The sequence below is a fragment of the Hydra viridissima genome, unplaced genomic scaffold (genome assembly GCF_058129835.1).
Source record: "Hydra viridissima isolate aposymbiotic clone 2 unplaced genomic scaffold, HvirCarnegie_v1 scaffold_1, whole genome shotgun sequence".
NCBI classification, from domain to species: Eukaryota; Metazoa; Cnidaria; class Hydrozoa; order Anthoathecata; family Hydridae; genus Hydra; species Hydra viridissima.
This window is the reverse complement of record NW_028324300.1, coordinates 37,066,453-37,080,232: the sequence shown is the minus strand read 5'-3', so window position 1 is coordinate 37,080,232 and position 13,780 is coordinate 37,066,453. Positions and strand designations below refer to the sequence as shown.

At 29.7% G+C, this 13,780-nt stretch overlaps 1 pseudogene; it reads right to left on the bottom strand.

Annotated features, from left to right (window-relative positions):
• Window positions 1-11,900: 11,900 nt before the first annotated feature.
• Window positions 11,901-13,780, bottom strand: LOC149894804 (uncharacterized; annotated as a pseudogene).

The window sequence follows — 13,780 nt, the reverse complement described above, 5'->3', positions numbered from 1 at the left end:
TAGATTTTTATATGGTGACTGTTTTGTGAAAAATTCACTGATTATAACTTATTAGTGTTTAAATATATGCTTAAAATTGTTATTACATTTATTTTTTAACAATAGTTTACTTAATATTTATAACTCTGATAAAATTATATACTAAGGAAAACAGTAAGTATTAAATAAATAAGAGGTAAAAAAAAATCAAATTAGTTTTTAGTCTTAAAATATAAATTATATATATAAATTTATATTGAATCTATATCTATACTTTATATTATAAAATATAGCTATAATTATTGCTTATAAATATTAAAAGCTATATGATTTTAACATTGTTATAATCTTATAGCTATACTTATAGCTATACTTATAGCAATACTTTATAATATTTAGTTTAGATATTGATATAAAGTATAGATATAGATTCAATATATATTTATAAGACTCAAAATTAATTTATATATATATATATATATATATATATATATATATATATATATATATATATATATATATATATATATATATATATATACAGTCAGTCATAAAAGTTTTCTTACACCTTACAATTTAGAGAAAACACTTAATAAAAACCATTTTAAATGCAAAAGAATAATTTTATATCAAAGTAACAAGAATATATCGTACAAGAAATAAAAAATAATTAACTAAATAAAAATATTTACTTGTAAAACTGAAAAAGCCTAATTTTTGAATTTATAATATGTCACAAAAGTTTTCCTACACTAAACAAAACTTGTAAAAAAAAAAAAAACAAGAATATGAAAAATTAAAAAATCTTTAGTATTTTGTTAAGCATCCATTGGCATTTACACAAGCTTTTAATCTTCTGTTCATCGATGACACTAATTTTTTGGTATAAGAAGACAGAATTTTATTCCATTCTTCTAGTAAGATATTTTTTAGTATATTAACATTTGTTATTCAATGTTTCCTACTTGTCTGTCTAAATAATCCCACACATTCTCTATTTGGTTAAAGAAGAGAATTTAAATTGATAGTGATATTAAATGTTACCAGTGAATAAAGTAAGATAGGTTTTATTATTTTAATGTTATTTGTTTCAATGATGTTTTTGAAAGAAATCCAAAATATAAGTTCTGGAGTCTGTCTACTGTTTGAAAAAATTATATACTTATTTACTAAACCATTTTATTTCAATCAATTATTTGGCTTTCTTTATATTTTTTCAAGGTATTTTCATAGTATATTATATCGTGCTATGTTTTTGTTTGTATGGTGAAAACTATGTTCAATGTGCAAACTATATTTTAGTTCATCAAATTATATTTTTATTAATGTGTTCTGTCTCTGATTCATTCTTTTTCAGATCTGCACTTGTGTCTTAGGCCTATGGTTTGCAAAAGGTTCACCATTGCTTTTAAGTTGCTGTGGGTTTCACAGTTTGATTTTCAAACTGGCATATAAGTATATCATTTTTAAATACTATTTTATTTGTTAACTTAAAATTAAAATTAAAGATAAGTTTTTTAATAAAACAGTAATTTTTTTTATTGTTCATTAGCCCCTCAAGCGTATTGGTAGGAATCGGTATACCAGGTAGAGTATTTAAGGTTACTGTATATGAAGTTTTATCTTTAAAAAAAGGCACGCAATATGACTTTTTTATATAGTTTTTTTAAAGATGTTTTCTTAGTTAAGATAATGTAGCAATATAATTAAGCAATGTTTTTTTTGTTTTTATGTTTTAAATTATGCTTAAATAATAAAATAAAATTTATATTTATTCAATGTAGATAAACTTAGTATCTGGAGTTATTTGTCAATAACTGATGATCAGACCATTTTAAACAAAAATGTTTTTAAGGGCTGAGAAGGTAAGTTTATTATCTTTGTTGTAATAGCTCTAAACTTAACTGTTTCAATATTTTCATTATATATCATTGTCTGCTTTCAGGTAAAAGTTAGAAGTTTGCAGACTGCAACGCAAATCGATTTTCAACACATTATGGCTTTCCGAGTATATTTGGTTTTCGATTGAAATGAGAATAAACTAAACTTAAAGATATGTTTAAAATTAGCTATTTATTTTATATTTTAAACGTTCGCTAAACGCAAGTTAAGCAATAACCTATAGATACAAATATTTTATATATTCTGTTTTAAATAAAAAAATATTATTGTGACTTTAATATTCATATTGTAATTGTAAATTGCAATCTTAAAATGATTTTTATTATAACTTCTGATTATTCTTTTTGTTCACCAAGCTTAAGCGTTGCCACGTATGACCTAATGATTTACAGTTGGGGTAGTGTTTTTTGGTGCAAGGAGAATTTCAGTATAATAAATTCGTATTTAATGGCTATATACCTATGCACAAAGTCAAAAGGTATTTGATGTGCCTTCCAGGCATCGGCAGGATTTGCCATTATTTTATGAGTAAATATTACGCTGAAAGATATACACAATTTTGCTAACGATAAGTGGGTTCTATTCAAACAAAAATATAAAAATAATATTTAAATGCATTCAAATCTTAGTCAAAACTTATATAGGTCCTATGCTATTCCGCTATCGCTTTATCATCGGTTCGCCGCTGACGGACCGTTGTTCAAAAGCTGTCGATTTGCCGCCATCGGTCCGCTGCCGAACCGCCTTCAGCTTTCCGCTAACGGACCGATGTAAATACGATCTGCAAGCCTACGCGGCAACGCAGCGGGCGGCCGACGTCGGCACGGCATAAGTGCTGACAGTGGTCCGTTGTCGGTCCGCCTGCTTAATGTTTGCTGGGCAACAACTAACAATTTATATGTGTATATATATATATATATATATATATATATATATATATATATATATATATATATATATATATATATATATATATATATATATATATATATATATATATATATAGAGAGAGAGAGAGAGAGAGAGAGAGAGAGAGTTTTGCTTTTAGTGAATTGCATGGTCATTATAGAAAGAAAAAAAGCAAAACATAACGGATAACATAACGGGTAATTACCCGTTATCTTAGATTTTCAAAGATAACGGAAAACGTAACGCCAGTTTTCGTGTTTTATAACGGGTATTTTCCGTTATGTTCAATGTATAATTCGTATGAAAACAACATAACGGCAGTTACCGTTACGTTATTTTCATACGAATTTTATATTGAACATAACGGGTAAGTAACGTTATGTTCAATGTATAACTTGTATGAAAATAACATAACGGCAGTTGCCGTTATGTTATTTTCATACGAATTATGCATTGAACATAACAGTAAATACCCGTTATAAAACACGAAAACTGGCGTTATGTTTTTAAAAAAATAAAATGGGTAATTTTTTTACTGTGTTTGGGATTGATAAAATACAGTGGTGGCCAAAAGTCTTGGAACAAAACATTTAACGACCAAAAAAATTTATCTTTAAACTAAAGTATAAATTTTGAAGGTTTGTGGTATATTTTTAAAGAGAATGTTGTTTAAAAAAATACTTAGAACTTATTTATTTCTTTATTTATTTTACTTAAAATATTTACTGTAACATAAAATATGTTGTTCCAAGACTTTCGGCCACCACTGCATGTTTATTTCTCCTTCATTGAAAGATGATGTTGTTGAAGACTTTAAAAACAAAAAATATGCCATACTAATAAATGAATCTACTGAAATTTCAGCAAATAAACATTTGTGCATTTTATTTCGTTTTAGCGCATTGAGACGTGAAAATTAAACGGACTTATTTAATATAATGAATGCTGCTACCAAATCTGAGACAGCTCGATATACCCCTTTTCCATTTGAAAAACCTTCATTTACAAGGTGGCTTGGTCATGGAAAAGTGATATTTTGAAAAATGACATTTTAATGAATTAGGAAGAGCTTAAAGCCTATTTTACTTGTGCTGAACTATCATCTTCAAATTTTAAGTCCAGATTGAAAGCAAGACTTTTGAAAGAAATGATGTCAGGCACTGAAAATTTTCTATTTTTTCACTCTATAACACCTGTTCTTCAGGAATTTGAAAGAATGAATAGTCTATTTCAGCAAACAAAGGCTGATCCTTGTAATCTTTACAAACAAATGAATTTGTTTTATATGAGCCTTAAGCACAGAATCTATAATTTTAGCAGTAACAAAAAGAATATATATAATGTTGACTTTGGTGCTAAATTTATAAATGTTCTTTTTTACAAAAGTCCAATCGTAGCATTGACTCTTGTATCAAGAGCGTGACGTCACGTTTGGGCATTTAACAATTAGTAATATCGGTTTCGGACATAATTAACTAGATGTGATTAAAATTTTTTAACAAGCTTTAATATTTGTTATGTATATTATTTCGTTTAAATTTAAATTTTCGAATAGAATATAGGTATAAGGTAAGTATGGGTATTAAGGCCCGGCGGGTAATAAGGCCCACTAATCCAAAGTTAGGGAAAAAATAAATTGTGAAACTTTTTTTCGACATTAAAATATTAGAGTTATCTGGTTTTATCACTGGCAGTAAAAAAAAATCAGCATTTCTTTACCGCGCATTCGACAAAGGTGGGCCTTAATACCCATACTTACCTTATAAAGAAAATGGTTGCATCATGTTCTGCATATAATTGCATTCAAAGATGTACTAAAGGGGTTACTTTTCATGGGTAAGTAGCCACAAATTATTCTTAAACTAATATCCTATCTTATATTTTGAAAATAAATTAGTTTATTATATTAATACAACTATTAAGTGCTTTCTTTTTTTGATAGTTTTCCAAAAGATGTGGAATTAAGGAGGAAATGGATACAGGTTAAGCAGAGGGATGGTTTTACCCCAAGTAAACAATCTAAACTTTATGGTACACATTTCACTAGTGACTGTTATAATGAAAGTCCTTGGAGTTCACAAAAGAAATTAAAAAATGATGCAATCCCTTCTATATTTGGTTTTCCAACACATTTAAGAAAAATTAGTAATCCTAGAAAATCATCAAAAAACAGACAAAATATTATTTCAGATAATATTACTACTGATTCAATAAAGTAAGTCTATCCTACAATAATATAACTAATACTTTTATAATAGCATACATTCATTTAAAATGTTTGAGTTAAGTTTTTGTAACATATACCTATACATTTTTAGGAACAATGCTGTTGACAATTATATCATTAATGTTGACAGCAATATCACTAATGATTCGGTACAGTAAGTCTAATCTAACTGCTACTTTTACGATGTCACATATTGATTTAAAATGTTTAAGTTTTCTTTTTGTGACATAAAACAACTATGTAATTTTAGGAAGATTGATGTTGAAAAATGTAAAATCAATCCTACTACCAAATCCTACTTAACAAATGGTACATTGGTGATTTCGATGAAAATAATATAATAACATCAGAGAATAGCAAAAAGTTTTTAAAATTAACAATAAGTAAACTTGCTTTTAAACAGAAGACAATTAAAATGCTTCAACAATCCAAGCGCCGTCTAATAAAAAGGGTTAAAGACTTACATTTATTTCTTAGTCATCTTAAATCAAAAAGTAAGATTTCTGAAGAAGTATCAACTACACTAATGGTATGATATATTTTGTGATAAGAATAGTTATGAAACACTTGCATTTCTTAACTCTTTTGACCATAATTGCTGTTTGTCTCTAAAATATTTGTGGCTTTTTTTAGTTCTATCTTTGCGTTTATTTTGTTTTAGCTGGCCTACTGTTGAAATATGGTTTAAATTTTTAATGATATAAAATTTACTACATTAATCATTAGCCAACAGTTAAATTCAAACCATATAATTACAGTAGGAATAGTTTTATTTACTGGTGACATAACAGAATAGGTTTTAACAGTTTTTTATCATGTCATATATACTGTGTTGCTATTTATTTTTATTGTATGAATATACAAATTCATTTGATCTATTTAATTACAGGGAACTATGTCTAAGTCTACAAAACAACTATTTTGTTGATTTTACAAAGAAAAATTAAAAAACATTACCCACCAGAATTAAGGAGCTTTGCTTTAACATTAAATTGTTATTCTGCTAAAGCATACAGTTACGTTAGGAAAACATTTAATAATGCTCTTCCTCATTCACGAACTATACAAAAATTGTATGAAAATGTTGACTGTTTCCCTGGATTTAGTAAAAAAGCTTTGGTTACTCTTTATAGCAAAGTAAAAGGAGCTCAGAAAATTGATCAATGTGTTGTGTGTTCATTAATGTTAGATAAGATGGCCATTAGAAAAAAAATTGAATGGACAGGTTATAAATTTTCTGATATGTTGATTTTGGTGCTGATATTAATAATGATAATTTACCCTAGAGATGGGAAACGAACCGAACCCGAACCGAAATAGAACCTTGTCTACGACAGAACCGAACCGAACCCGAACTTTAGTTGTTACCAAACCGAACCGAACCCGAACTTTAAAACTGTCGGGAACGAACCGAATCAACCCAACTGTTCTTTCCCTAACCAAAATGGAAATGTTGTTTCTAAACATTTGCAATATTGAGGTGTTGTTAATGTTCTGAGTTTTTATTCATATCTTAGTAATTAATGATTGCAATAATTACATAATATTTTAGTAATAAGTAACAGTAAATTAACTCGTAAATGGACTTAAAAAGTGTTGGAGAAATTGATAACGGACGGAGCGGCTCGCTTAATACCTGCATCATGGACAAAGATTGAATGCTGGACACGCTTCCGTTGCGTTGAAGTTGGGGATGAGGTTTGTCGATATATTTACTGCATATGTAATTATTTAGTTTTATTAATATTTCAACAAACCAATTATCACCTGCATTTCTCAGGCATTGCATATTGCACACAATGCCAAACTGAGCAGCATTCAGGTTTGATAATTAATTGAATATCAAATGCTAAATAGAATCAATTGACCTTAGTTACAATACATTTTATTTGATTTTTGTATAATTGTGAGTAATCACGTTATGATAAACAGGTTGTCAAGGAGTTTGCCGTTTTTAAGCAGTGTGGATTATGGTTGTCAGTGCCAATTGGTCATACTACAACTTTACAAAGACATAATACAACACACATCAATAAGATCAATTCAGAATCTGGACAATTAAAAAAGAAAAGCTTTTTACCTAAAAAGACAGAGGTTAGTAAATATAGTTAGCGGATCTTGCTTTTTTCTATTTACTGTTTTAACTTTTCACTTGTTACTTGCTGCCATTGATAGCAAAATATATTTGTTACAAGTTGTTAGCAATATTTTAGAAATACAATGTTTTTTGTAGTATAAAAAAAAGGCCATTATGTACTGGTATATATTTAATGTTTATTGTTTATTGCTTTATACTTTACAGGTTCCTAAACACATTTGTGAATATGCTCAAAGTGCAGCCCTGTACATGATTGCAAAAGACATTCAGCCATTCTCGTGTGTTCAGGATGATGGGTTCCGTCACTTTGCTCAAACAATGATTGACATTAGATCGAAGTATGGATCAGTGAAACTTGAGGATATTATGTGTGATTGAACAATGCTGTCTAAGACACTACTACCAAAGTTCTAAAACGAATGTGTTCGAAAGCTGAAAGACGAACTTGCTGGGGTTACTCATATCGCAGTAACAACTGATCACTGGAACGATGACATTCTAAAATACTCTTATCAAACTTTTACAGCACATTATATTTACAGCAGCTATTGCCTTATAAGTAAATGTGTTGGATTTTTTGAGTTTAGTGAGTCTAAGACTGGCATTGCCGTAAAAGCAAAGACAACTGAGTTACTTAAAAAACTTTTCCCTCAGACTATAAAAAGTGACAATTTGGTATTTGTGACTGATAATGAGAGTAATATGAAGTCGGCTAATCGCAACGATGTTAGACTTAGCTGTGCAGGTCATAATCTGAATTTAACTGTTGAAAAGGCTTTGAAATCCCCTGGTGCTGATTTAATTCATGAAATGATCAAGACTTTAAAGGAAATGGTTGGCTACTTTAATCATAGTGGGAAAAACCAGGAACTAAATCACACTCTCAAACAGGAAGTTGCGACTCGTTGGAACAATCAATTTTTTCTTTTGCAATCATTGTCATGCCAGTTAGATCATGTCAAGTCAATTCTTGCTAAAACAAAGCAGTTTGACAAACTTGAGCAACTGAACTACGTTAATGAAAAATTGTTGCATGAATCGTAGAGTTTTTGCATCCCTTTCACAAGACTACTGTACAATTATCACATGACAATGCGCCGACGTCCCCTGATGTTTGGCCAATGCTATTTTATCTTCGATCAGTCTGTAAGATCAATAGTTCAGACAGCGACAGTATGCGTGATTTGAAGGCAGTTTCTCTGTCCAGCTTGAATGAAAAGTATGCTATTCATCCTTTGCACAAGCTATCAACACTTACTGTTCCTTCTTACAAATACTTGTCTTTTGTCAACACAGAAGATCGCAGTTTTGTTTATTCAGAACTGCGTAGTATGGTGGACAAACTTTGGTGACAAGTTGCTTTTTCCTAAGTGCCTCAGGTGCTACCATACCACCTGCAATGATATTCCCATGAAAAAAGTTTAAGCAACTTATGCTTAATAATGCACCATCTGGATCTCTTGGTCTTGCAAATCCAACTGGATGGATGAATACAGAGTTATTTGTAGAAGTAATTCAACATTTTATATCAAAAACATTCTCATCAAAGGAAAATCTATCTCTACTTATATTTGATAATCATGAGAGCCACTTATCTATAAAAGCTCTTGATCTTGCAAAGAATATTGGCGTTACTATTCTTACTATACCACCACATAGTAGTCACAAAATGCAGCCCTTAGATATCTCTGTATTTGCTCCATTTAAAGTTTATTATAATGATGCAGTAAAATCTTGGCTTCTAAATCATCCTGGAGTGCCAATCACTATTTATGAAATTGCATCTTGTGTTAACATCGCATATGAAAAAAGTTTCACTATTACAAACATTCAAAGTGGATTTAGGAAAAGTGGAATATTTCCTTTTGACAAGAATATATTTTCAGAAGCAGATTTTTTATGTAGTGTTGTTACTGATAGAAACAATCCAAGTACATAATAAGCAAATACTGGAGAAACTCTAAATACTAATAATTTGTTACTCTCACCAGAAAAGCTTCAAGAGCCTTTTGCCAGTTCAAAGTCAAGTACAAGTCAAGCCAATGATTCTGAAGTTATTAACTTTGTAAGTCCTTCTCAGTTTAAAGGATTTCCAAAGGCCACTGAAAGAAAAAATAAAAGAAAACCTCGTGAGAAAGCTAGCAGTATAATAGCAACAGATACACCAACAAAAGCTGTACTCGAATTAAAAGAAAAGAAAAGTAAGATAAAGAAACAACTATCTTATCAGAAGAAGACAAAAAAATGATCCAGAAAGTGATTTACTAAGAGATGAAATGATTCCTACTAATATTTTTAAAATATTATAACGAGTCTTTAGAAAAATTTGTTTCTTTTTTTTTTGTATAAATTTTTTGTGCTGCTTTCCTACATTTTATAATTTTTTTATCATCCTGTTTCATGGTGCCCCATAGACTGTATCAAGGTACCCCATGGGTGGGGTACCTTGATACAAAATTCGACTTTTACTCAATAAGTTTCTACAAGTTTGACCTCTTTTATTTTGTTAGTTTAAGAATTTAATTTTGAAAGTATATTATTTATCTGCAAATTGCACTTTTCGCTCTAAAAAAAACGTGTTTAAAAATGTAGTTACAAAACAAAAACCAAAAGTGTTTCATGGTGCCCCACTCTCCCCTAAATATGGCTGATATATGAGCATATAAAATGATGACATCATGATAAGAAAATCCTAATCTTTGAGAAAATGCCTCCTATTCACTGTGCCCCTCGATTCACCACCTTCCCCTATATAATATATTGATCAGCTCCAACATAGAAACCACAAGAAACAGTTGATTCATTATGACAGAAAATACCTTTTCAAGATATTACAAGAAAAAAGTACTATTTTTTGTTACTTTTTATATAATTTTTTAATGTTTAATGTACCTTTAGTTAGTACTGTAAGTGACCAACGTCATAAAAATTTGCTTATGCCGAGAATAACACCTGGTTTATCAATGTTGCAAGGTAAATAAAATTTATTTTTATATACTTTCAAGTTGTAAATATTATGATGCAAAATGTTTTACGTGTTGTGAAATGTTTTTGTGAATTCATTATGTGCTTTCAAGAAGAGGAAACTGATCATACACCATTCATCAAAGTGAATTCATCATTGCAATCGGAAACTGGCAACAGCCAAGGTTTTTAATTTATACTGCGCAGTGAGCTGTTTTCAGCATTTAAAAACATTGGTAATGTTACTTTGTTGTCACTCAGTGTTTGTCTTACTGAATTCAGTGTTTACTGTGCAGGATAAGATTTAGTAAAGATGTTTAACAACTTAAACGACTTTGTTCATTTTTAAAGTCTTTTCTTTTTCAGGCGATCTTCCAACCTTACTTCATTCAATGTTTGCTCGTCTCACAAAGATTGAACAAAAATTAGATACATATCTTACGCAGCAGAAAATTTTACTAAAGGTTGTTGGCTCATCAGAGGTTGCTGTTGCATTACCTGACAATATACCATCGCCATTGCATTCCATTGTGCAACTAGAACATCTTGAGCAGTTTCTGCTAGAAAAATCTTCATTGGATGCATTGGTGTAATTAATTTAGATAATATTTTTACTGCAGATTTTTATCTGGTTTCAATGGGTTTATTATAAAAAATATAAAATTTTACAGATTTTGCATCTTGGTAAGATCGGTGGACGAACTGTTGCAGAAACAGTTAGAAATGTGCCTTTATAAAATTGCCTGTGCAGGTTAGCCGCGATAGTACCAATAGCAGGCCATTAATGGTTTACCGGAGCAAATGAATAGACATCGGGCCAATGTCGGCCGACTATTGCCGAACGAATTTGAACTAACCTTAGTGTTATTTGAAAAAACTTAAGTTCTCGCATCCATCTTGTTTTTAACGTTTCATACATATATATATATATTCTCAGACTCTTTATTTATTAAAAAATATTTGCAGGCGAGATACTGTTCTATTCTGTTTTCCTTTAATTCATTACTTTAAAATCTTTTGACGATTATATTTAAATAAACAGAATTTTTTGTTTTTAAAAAATATTTTAGAAAAATTATTGCAAATTAATTATTTTGTTAAACGAAACAGGTTTTTTATTGTGTTGTTAGGTTAAAAATGAGCTACTGGACTAAACGAAGGAAGATTTAAAAAAATGTTGCAACTATTTTCGATGAAATCGCTGAAGCTAATAGTTTTGTTTTGGAAGATATTTCATTGCCTTTAAATATGAACTGCAATAACTCAAAGCTTGATGCTACTCCGGAGAGTTATGAACCTATTGACACATCTATTTTTTCTTTAAATTCGGTTTTTCATGATTGTGTCAACAGTTCTGATGATATTTGGAAAACCAATGATAAAAAATCAATTAATTCAGAATCAATTTTATCAATAGACAAGTCCAATGAATCGGCTCATGCTAAAAGGGGATTAGTCAACAACGCATAGTTTCGAAAAAACTAAATAAAATTTTGCATTCTCTTCATTTTTAACTAAAAAGATGTAATTTTTTGTATATGAATTCTTTACTACCCCAGTTATTATGAAACATACTTGATTAATGACATTTACAATTCTTTCATGTGAAAAAAAATCATTAAAATTGCTTTACTTATCCTCTTTTAGCATAATTTGAATAAATAGACAGATAAATGTGTTTTAAAACAATGTTATATACTAAAATCACCAAGTTATCAATATTAACATATTCTCTTATTTATAAATAACTAATTTCATAAATATATACTATCTTCAAATAAATCTCTTTAGTCTGAGATAAGCAATACGAGCAATGACTTCTTAGTCTTCGTTTTCAACTTCAACCACTTCGGTTGTTGGCCACATATGAATTTCAACATAAAAGTTTTCAAACTCCACTGGAGTATAGGGCTGTAGTTTTTTTATGTCTGCCATTTTTTCAATTTTTATTGATACTTTTCCTGCAAGGTAAGCTTCTTTACTTGGAAAACATAAGTTTGGGAAACCCGTTGCTCTAAAAGAAAAGCTGTGATTCATTACAGAATCAATGAAAGGTGGGCCAATAACCTTAGAAGGAAATTTTATATTATATATGCAGTACATGATCTTGCTTATTGAAAAGTACTGCTTTTTGTTCTTTTTAACTTGCTTACCTTTGGTTTCATCGGAAACACAACTTTTTTTATAAAACTGCGGCCACCACGTCTTGAAGTCTAAAATTTCTGAAGATTTAACTTTTTGTACCATAAATTTCTTTAAATCAGTCATGGCTAAGAGAAGCCTAGAAAATGAATGTTTTTTTATTTTGGCTCCAACAATTATCTGAGAACAAGTGGAGTTCATTAAACTGCTGCTCTACTTTCATTAAATAGTTAAATAGAAGGGAACACACTACATCTGGACCCTTGCCTGCTGTGCCTTGGTGGTAAACAAAAATCTGTGCTTTGTTACTTTTATTGTTATGAATACAAAAAACATTAACTTAAAGTTGTCTCAGATAGAAGGTTACTTGTACTGGTATTTTTGGGATCTGCATTTTCTGCATCAAGTCAAAACACAATGATAAAATTTGACTATTGTCCTTGTCATTGACGTCTTTACGTATTTGATCATAAAACTTTTTTGATTTCATTTATGTACATCAAGTTCAGATTGAGCACACCTTTTTGCTGCCTCATTGAGGCGAGGACTCCTTAACTTTGTAATGAGTTCCTCGCAAGTGTAGCATATGTCAACTTGCGGCCTTCCAAAGGAAAGATTATAGTTTTCTTTAAAGTATTGTAGTTGAATAGTTGAAATACTTTGTTTCTCCAACTTTTATTGAAAAGTATTTTTCTTTAAACAGCCTATACATAGTTTTAACATTTAAAGTGGCATCTAGATAGCATATAGGCTTTCCAAGATAATGGCTTTCTTTAGTTGGAAAGCTTACACTGTACTGTCTGATAAAAAGTTTGATTTCTTCAGACAATATTTGTTTTATATGACGTCCTCTATTATCCACTGGGCTTTTCGCAATCATTTTCAAAGCTCGCAATCTTTCAACTCATTTTTTAGTAACTGCTTGTAAACTTAAAAAAGCTTTAAAACAAACCGGCATTCGATCAGAACCTACCATAACGTGATACTTAAAGGTAGCACTTTTTTTTTAGAACTCTCTTCCTTCCTGGGTCGTCTCTGCTTTACTTTTTGGGAACCAATCAAGGATTCTAGGAACAAATCTTGCTCATCTTTAGTGTTGAAGGTATGGAAATGGTTAATATATCCATTTGATCCTCTTCATTAATAGTCTCAAGACAGTTGTTTCTCTTGCAGCTAAAAGAACAAAAAAATATTTTATACTGTGTTTTATTTTATACATTATATGTATTATGTTATACAAGTTCTACCTATAAAAATAAAATTGTAAAACTGTAAAACTATTCAGTAATATTGAATACAAAATAATATACCTGCAAGGGATGCCAGTACACTTTCGAGCTACAGTATTTCCTTGGTAGTCAACATATTCTTCACCTTTTATTCTGCCAATCTTTATAATGTTTCTCTTCCAAAGACTTTGATTTGATTTCGTTTTCTTTGCTGAATTTTTCTCAAAAACCTCATCACTTTCATCTGAATTTATTTCCATATTTCCTCACTTAATTATGATTTAACATAACACTAAGAAAACAAAACATCGAGTTAATTCATAAAGTTAA